Source organism: Phoxinus phoxinus (assembly GCF_949152265.1).
Source record: "Phoxinus phoxinus genome assembly, chromosome: 2".
NCBI classification, from domain to species: domain Eukaryota; kingdom Metazoa; phylum Chordata; class Actinopteri; order Cypriniformes; family Leuciscidae; genus Phoxinus; species Phoxinus phoxinus.
In genome coordinates this window covers 2,513,843-2,522,567 of record NC_136877.1, presented here as the reverse complement: position 1 = coordinate 2,522,567, position 8,725 = coordinate 2,513,843, and positions in this window count along the sequence as shown.

Sequence of the window (8,725 nt, the reverse complement as noted above, 5' to 3'; positions counted from 1 at the left end):
CAATTGGTTCTCCTCAAAGCTCACTAACAGAACTTTTTCAGTAATGCTCGACGACTTTTCCTTCTCATCTGTCCCTCTGTCATCCGGTGTGCCTCAAGGATCCATTCTCGGTCCTGTTCTGTTCTCTCTCTATATGATGCCACTTGGAAAACTCATCTACAATCATAACGTTCATTTTCATTTCTATGCAGACGACCTCCAGATCTATCTTCCTGTGATTCTGAACAATCGTTCTGCGCTGGACCCCCTCTATAACTGCCTTAAGGACATTAAGCAGTGGCTTTCCCAGAATTTCCTTCATTTGAATGAAGGAAAGACGGAGAACATCCTGTTCAGCCCTGACTCACCCAACAGTTCTTTCAGTTTTGGTCCTCTAACACCTCAGTTTGCACCCACTGTGCGTAACTTAGGTGTTATTTTTGACAAAAATTTGCAGTACGACAAACAGATTAGTGCAGTTGTTAAGGCGAGCTTTTACCAGCTAAGGCTTCTCAGTAGTGTTGGGCGATATGCTCCATTTTCATTTCGTCCTATCGTCAGCCTGTGAGAACGGCGATACACGATATTATCGTGAGGGGGCGGGGCTTACTTATTTGATTATTAACTTGCTTTTTTACTTATTAATTTGCTTGTTTTATTACTTCGTTTTATATATGAGAATCTTTTTCTATTTTGCTGGTAAAGGTGGAGTGTTTATTAATAGGCTAAATCAGGTTATTTCCCGGTATAGTGAAATAAAAAAAAAGATCAAATTTCTGTATCTGACTCAGAGTATTTCAAAATGTCAGCGGGAAATTTACGGACACACATCCTCTCATGCCCTTACAGATGCAGCATTCTGACTGTAGCCTATTTCTGCATGAGATTAGAACACGTTTTAATAATTTCTTGGATCAGGAAAGATCGGAGTTTGGGATTATGTCCTCCTACCAGTGCTCTCTCTGTCTGGATGCACTTCACATATGCGCTCTTCAATAAGCGCAACGAACGCGGGTTAATGTGTTTTAAATGCCGGGAGAAATCAGAGTTAAGGGCAAACAGAGTCGATCGGTTTATACTAAAACTTCTGACTTGACTCCGATAAAGGAAAACAGTTAATGCGTTTATATGACCACATGGATTGTCAGTTTATTCAGCATAATCAGGTTAAGTATGTGCTTGTAAACCCGCTCATTCGCTGGCATCTGTCAACGCCACATTCTCCTCTCAGAGACGACGATGGATATAACGGTATAGCAACTATCTTAATTTACTGCCTTAATATTTCTCTTGTGGACCTACATTAATGACAGTGAAAAAATTAGAAGAATATTTATTGTTAAACAAGTGTTTAAAGAGTTGTGCTGTGTTTGTGATCTAAAGACATGTTAGGCCGCCGGCTATTTTAGTGATATTATTATTATTATTAATATTTTGTAATTGTATTGTTTTTAGTGTTATTAATGTCATTAAATGTTTTGTTAACTAACAAATGTGTAACCATAATGTGCTATGGAAACAATAGGCCTACTGCGAACAACAATGCCGTTTTCATCTTGGATCTGTATAAGAATGATGCGTCTGTTAAAACAAGCTCTTGTGACAATTTGTGAATGAATCACCTTGCAATTAAATTTTAATGTGGATGTAGTTTTTTGTGTGTCTGTTCTAAAAAAAAAAATCTTGGAGTCATCATACGCGCGTGATGGTGATGTCGCAAGTGTTAGGCTATGAGGTGATGTCGTTAAATTTAGGCAAGGCAAATTAATTGTAATTCCTAATATCAATTTAATAACAATACTATTTTTATTATAATAATAATAATAAAAATAATTGAATACATTAATAAGAAAACGAGCCCATTATCGTATTGATATCGTCAAAGGCATCTGCCATCGGTAATATCACTGACTATCGTCGATACACGATACTATCGTCTATCGGCACAACCCTACTTCTCAGTAAGGTCAAACCATTCTTGTCCCGAGCTGACCTCGAGGATAGACTACTGTAATTGCTGTCCAGGGCCCTAATCTGTGGAACGCTTTACCAACACTCCTACGAAGCATCCCCGTGTTGAGTGTTTTCAAATCGCAGTTGAAAACACATCTGTTCAGACAAGCTTTTAACACGTAACCTCCGACTCTGGCTGTTATTCTAACCTCTGACTCTGGCTGTGTGTGTTTTTTCCCCCCTTTTTTTGTTGTCTATTGATGCTTTTACTGGAAAGTGTAAGGCAACCTTTTGGCTGTTGTAAGGCGCTATAAAAAATACAATTTGATTGATTGATTGATTGATTGATTGATAGAAAATGCAGCTTCAGCTGCACTAGACCACCTGAACTTCACCCTGGGGGAGGTCAAGGCAGTCAAAGGGGAGACCAGTTGGCTGTAATTACGAATGAAACGTCGGTAGAAGTTGGCAAGGCCCAGAAACATCTGCAGGGCCTTGAGAGAATCTGGGATTGGCCAATTCCGATTAAAATCCCGGGCTGAAAGTGGATCCCACTCCCTGGTCATAAGGACGATGCGGAGGAAGAGAAGCAGCTCGAAACTTACTGAACATCTCCTTCAGGTCCAGATACTCCTTGGGCACATTAGACAGGTCTACAGATTCCTCCTGCAACACAGAACAAGAGACAGAAGAACAAGTAGACACCAAACAAGACACATGACAATAACTGCTCCAGGAAGAAATAGTGTTCTGTTGCCAGTTAATATGAGGATTATGTCGAGACAACCAAGGGTGACCAAGAACAACAGGATTTAGCGGAGAATCAATTAATAGGAGTCGGATTTCTTCAGAGTGGTTACCGGACGTGATCAACTGGATGGGGCTAGTAGACCGGGTGATAGAAGACATAGCTTGACCGCTGAGTGCATGGACGGCTAAGGGAGAGGAAAGCATGACCACAGGATGGGCTGGAGGTCAGCTGTCTTTCTTTCATACGACAACTTCATCGCACAGTTCAGAGATGTCTTCGAACATCCTGCAGGAGGAAAGGATCCCGGTGAGCTGCTCTTATCATTACGTCAGGGAAATTCATCTGCTGCTGATTTCACTCTCTCATTTCGCACTCTCGCTGCTCAAACTGGCCGGAAGGATGACCCACTAAAGCTTCTCTACCGTAAGGGCCTCAACACCGATCTTCAGGGAGAGCTGGCATGCCGGGACGACGGTAAATCTCTTAATCAACTCATGGATCTCGCTATTCGCCTGGATAATCTCATGCACGCTCGACGCACACCACTCAATTTCAATTTCAATTTCAATTTCAATTTATTTATAAAGCACAAATAAACACAACTTCCGTTGACCAAAGTGCTGTACAGAGAATAAAATAAAATAAAAAATAAAACAACAACAGGACAATTGTTTCAACATTTCAATTTACATACGACAGATCAAATAAAAATGTCTTTAACCTCACTTTAAAGATGCACAGGGTTGGTGCAGCTCTGATTTCTGGAGGGAGGCTGTTCCAGAGTCTAGGAGCGGCACTAGAAAAAGCCCTGTCTCCTCTGGTCTTAAGTTTTGTTCTCGGAACCACCAGAAGGCCTAGGTTCGCAGACCTAAGAGCTCTTGATGGTTGGTGAACAGTCAATAGGTCCATGAGGTATGATGGAGCCATCCCATTTGATGACTTAAAAACTAATAATAATACTTTAAAAGTGATTCTATGGCACACTGGCATCCAGTGTAGTGCCTTAAGGACAGGAGTTATATGGTCTCGTTTTCGAGTTCCTGTCAGTACTCTTGCAGCGGCATTCTGGAGTATTTGAAGGCGGTTAATGGATGATTCACTGATCCCTACATAGAGCGTATTACAATAGTCCAGCCTTGTAGAGATAAAAGCATGTATAACTTTTTCGAAGTTAGAGACTGAGAGTATAGACTTAAGTTTCACTCAAGCCCCGTCTCGTCGAATATCCCTCCCCCAGCGCCGAATCAGAGCCCAAGCAGATCGGCTTCATGCGCCATACTACTGAGGAGCGAGAGAGAAGAAGGCGCAACAACCTCTGCCATTACTGTGCTCAAACTGGCCACCTGAGGGCGTCTTGTCCCGTGAGACCCACTTCAAGAGATTCCACTACGGTGAGTTCTAGTGTTCGCTATTCTAATTCTCTCACATTAGAAGTTTCACTGTACACCACGAAGGAGACTTTTAAGATTAAAGCTTTAATTGACTCTGGAGCAGCTGGAAACTTTTTTGATCTCGCCTTTGTTAAAGCTCATCACTTTTCTCTTATTCCATGTGAATCCCGTGTGGCAGTGGCAGCGCTAGAAAATTTCTATATACTACTCAACAACTCACCCAACAACTCACCCTCAACATTGGCACTCAACATTCAGAATCCATCCATCTGTTTACTATTAACTCTCCTCTACATCCTGTGATTCTGGGATTTCCCTGGCTGGAGAAGCATAACCCTCATATCTCATGGTCCGAGAGGAAGATAATCCAGTGGTCCTCTCTCTGTCTCTCGCACTGTCAACCCACTGTTCTTGGTCCTAAAACTGGTCCCAGCCACGGTGCGTATCCTGATCTTCAAGGGGTACCTGCCATTTACCATGATCTCGCTCTAGCTTTCAGTGAAAAGTAGGCTTCTCAACTACCACCGCACCGAGCTGGAAATTGCGCTATTGAACTTCTGCCCGGTCTTAAGGAGAAGTTCACTACAGCTCCTATCCTCCATCATCCGGATCTCGAGCGGGAGTTCATTGTGGAAGTGGATGCTTAAAACTCAGGAATTGGTGCTATCTTGTCTCAACGCCACGGTAACCCAGCCAACATGTTCCCCTGCGCTTTCCATTCTCGTAAGCTCAACCCAGCCGAGCGCAACTACGACGTGGGTGATAAAGAACTTCTGGCCATGAAAGCTGCTTTTGAGGAGTGGAGGCATTGCCTGTAGGGAGCTTGTCAGCCTTTTACGGTTCTTACTGATCACCGCAACCTCGAGTACATCAGGTCAGCCAAACGTTTGAGTGCTCGTCAAGCCAGGTGGTCTTTGTTCTCAAGATTCGACTTTAAAATGACATATCGTCCAGGTTCCAAGAACGAGAAAGCTGACGCCCTCTCTCGCCAATTCGACAGTACCAGCGAGCACTCTGAGCCTGAACCCATTCTCCCGTCCAGTGGGTCATCGTCCAGTGGGACATCATGTCCGAGATCTCAGCCGCTCAGGGGAACCTTTTTGCTCCTCCAGAATGCTCTGCTGATCGACTCTTCGTGCCCCCCGATTTTCACACACGGGTACTCCAATGGGTGCACTGCACACCCAGCGCTGGCCATCCCGGGATCTCTGCAACTGTACAGCTAGTCACGAACCGCTTCTGGTGGCCCACGCTATGCACTGACGTAATTGAATTCATCCATCAGTGCACCATTTGCAATACTGTTAAGTCATCACATCTTAAGCCGGCCGGTCTCCTTCAGTCTCTTCCAGTTCCTCAGCGTCCATGGTCACACAAAGCTGTGGATTTCGTTACCGATCTACCTCATTCCCAGGGAAACACAGCCATCCTTTCGTGGTCGACCGCTTCTCCAAGGCCTGTCGTTTCATCCCCCTGGCAGGTCTGCCCACTGCTCTCCAGACGGCTGAGGCCCTCATACATCACGTGTTTCGTCTGTATGGACTTCCCGAGGATATCGTTTCGGATAGAGGGCCCCAATTCACCTCCCGGGTCTGGAAGGAGTTCTGTGCTAAGCTTAACATCAACGTCAGTCTCACCTCCAGATATCATCCACAGGCCACGGTCAGGTAGAGAGGCTCAACCAAGACCTCACACGCTTCCTCCGCACCCACTGCCATCAAAATCAGCAGGATTGGAGTCGGTTCTTGGTGTGGGCGGAGTACGCCCAAAACTCCCTTCGCAAGCTTGCCACTGGTCTAACACCTTTTCAGTGTGTCCTAGGGTTCCAGCCTCCTCTGTTCCCCTGGTCCTGTGAGCCCACTGATCTCCCTGCTGTGGACGCGTGGCTACAACGCAGTGAGGAGACTTGGAACACCGCCCACGTCCATCTCCAGCGGGCAGTCCGCCAGTTTCGACAGCAAGCGGAGGTCCCTTGTATAGACCGGGCCAGTGGGTCTGGCTTTCCACCTGTGATCTACGTCTCAGAGTCCCCTGTAAAAAGCTGTCTCCCCGGTTAAACGGCTCTTTCAAGATCCTGTCAAGATCTGTCAAATCACTCCTGTCTTGTACCGTCTTGCACTCCCTTACCGTATCTCACCCACTTTCCATGTTTCCCTTGACGACCTGGAGGAGGCCGCTACCGTGCAAGCTCCCCCATTGATGTCGGCGGCGAGGAGGCTTACCGGGTGCGAGAGGTCCTGGATTCCAGACGTCCAGAGGGTCCAGGATGTCTTGGGACCTCACCCAGGAACGTTCTTCTGGACCCTCTGGACTGCATTGCTGGCCACCTTTCATCAGGACCACCCTGACCGTCCAGCTCCGAGAACCCGAGGGAGACCCCGTCGTCGTCCAGGTCCTCGCTTCCGGAGCCGCTCGCAGGCAGGGGGCTCTGTCACGGCGCGCTCTGCGTCGCCTCCTCCTGGTCTCTCCAGAGCACTTTCCCCGAGTATTAATGACTGCACTTCCCATCACTCCCTTCACCATCTCATCACTGTCCATCCCTGCCTGGTCATCATCATCATCATCACCACTGTCATCTCTGTCATCTGTGCACACTCAGCTCCCCTTTATCTGGACCCTTCTCCCCTTTGATCACCCCTGTGTTTCTTTACCTGCTTGTGTTTAATCTTCTGTGTTTGTGTTCTTCTATTAAAGTACTGCAAATGGATTCAAACGCCTCTGACTCTGAAATTGCTGAAATTGCAATAAGCATTAATTTAACAACATTAACATAATAATAATATGTTTTATTTGTATTGCACTTTACACGTGATAAACAAATCTTAAAGTGCTACAGGTGCACAGGTAAAAACACTAAACGTAAAAACAGTCAAAAACAGCAAGAAACACGAAACCCTAATGTACATAACTGATTAGAAAAACTAAGAAAACTATGAAGAAACAGTTATTTCAACAAAAATACATTAAATGTGAAGTGTCACGCAGGGAATTGTGGGAATGTCAATTTACGTTTTTTTCACTTTACATTTGTTTTACCATTAAAATAAAATCACAATATGTATGACCATAAAATGACAAGAGTATTTTAAGTCTATTTTGCTATTATGTGAAAAAAATACAGCAAAACGCGCCAGCGCGTATATCAACCCCAGAGGGTTAAAATCACAATAATTTTATTTTAATATGTAAAAATATTCAAAACTTAATAAAGTGTAACCCCTTTATTTTTAAGAGTGTTCATTTCATATTTTCTGCTTGTGTGAAACACAAAATGAGAATAGCTATGTTTCCATCGAAAGTTGCGAATTTAAATTATGCACAAACATTTTAATATTGCATAAAAAATGTGCGAATAAACATGCTGCGATGCCATTGGTCTGCTGGTTACTTCAGTTATCCAATCACAGCTGACACTGAGGCAAAGTCACATGAGTTTATTGTTGCATGGAGGGATTTATTCTGTAAATGTTTCCATCATAGTTTATGTGCAGGTCTTCATATCGGACAAAAACTTTAACCCCCTCAATAGAGCGCATCCAGTTTCCACTCAGCATTAATTTCATGTGAATTCCCAAAATATGCATAAAATAGGTGGGTGAAAAACGCTTTGACTACACTCTCCGAAAAAAAGGTGCAAAAGCTGTCACTGAGGCGATGCCTCTTGAAAAGGTACACTTTTGTATCTAAAATTTACATATTAGTACCTAAAAGGAACAAAAGTGTACCTTCTTAAAAGGTACCGGCCCAGTGACACCTTTTGTACCTTTATTTATATTTCCAAAATCCACAATGATCACAAAAGCTAAATTAAACTAAAGTGAGTCTACACATTCTTCTGAAGCCGTTCGAACACACGAAAACTTTTGTGTCAGTTTTCCTTTCCACAGTTTCAAATCGTGTTCTCGCTTGTGTTGAGTTACACACAGAGACTTTAGATATTTCTGTTTTGACATTGCTGATGGCAAAAGACATTGTTTTTCACTTCACATCATGGCAGGTTTAAAATATGTGAATGCAAATGAGATTTAAGATTGACAGCACAGGGCAAATGTTTCTTTAAAAAAAAATCCAATAATGTCTATTAAATGCTTTATATATAATGCACTATAAAAGTATTTTAATGTTATAGTTATAATACGTTCCTTATGGAAACTGTTATCTCTGTAAAGCTGCTTTGAAACGCTCTGTGTTAGGGTTTTCACCAACGTCACGTTCTGGGCAGTGACCCGGATGCGCGGCCATTATGGAGGATATTATCGGATGTAAACAGCATGGATTGCACTGTGTATGTACGACTGAACACACATAGTTACACTAATAAACCACGGAAAAACCACGTGGAAGCTGCGAAATCATATAGAGAAGGACTTAAGCAGGAAAGAGCGCAAACTTTTGACAAACTAAAGTTAATATGTGGTAAAGATCCGAACAAGCTAACGTTAGCTTCTCTAGCCCTTACTGCAATTCCTTCTAGTTCTTATCCCGACATAGGCTACCTTCAGATTGTCAGTCTAAAAAAGCTCATGAAATCCGTTTCAAGCTACATCCATATGAAATCCTATTCAAATCACATATCAGGACATCCGCTTCAGTCTGAACGCTCGGATCTCGGATCGGATGTCGCGTGGTATGTGACTCTCACGCCACGTAA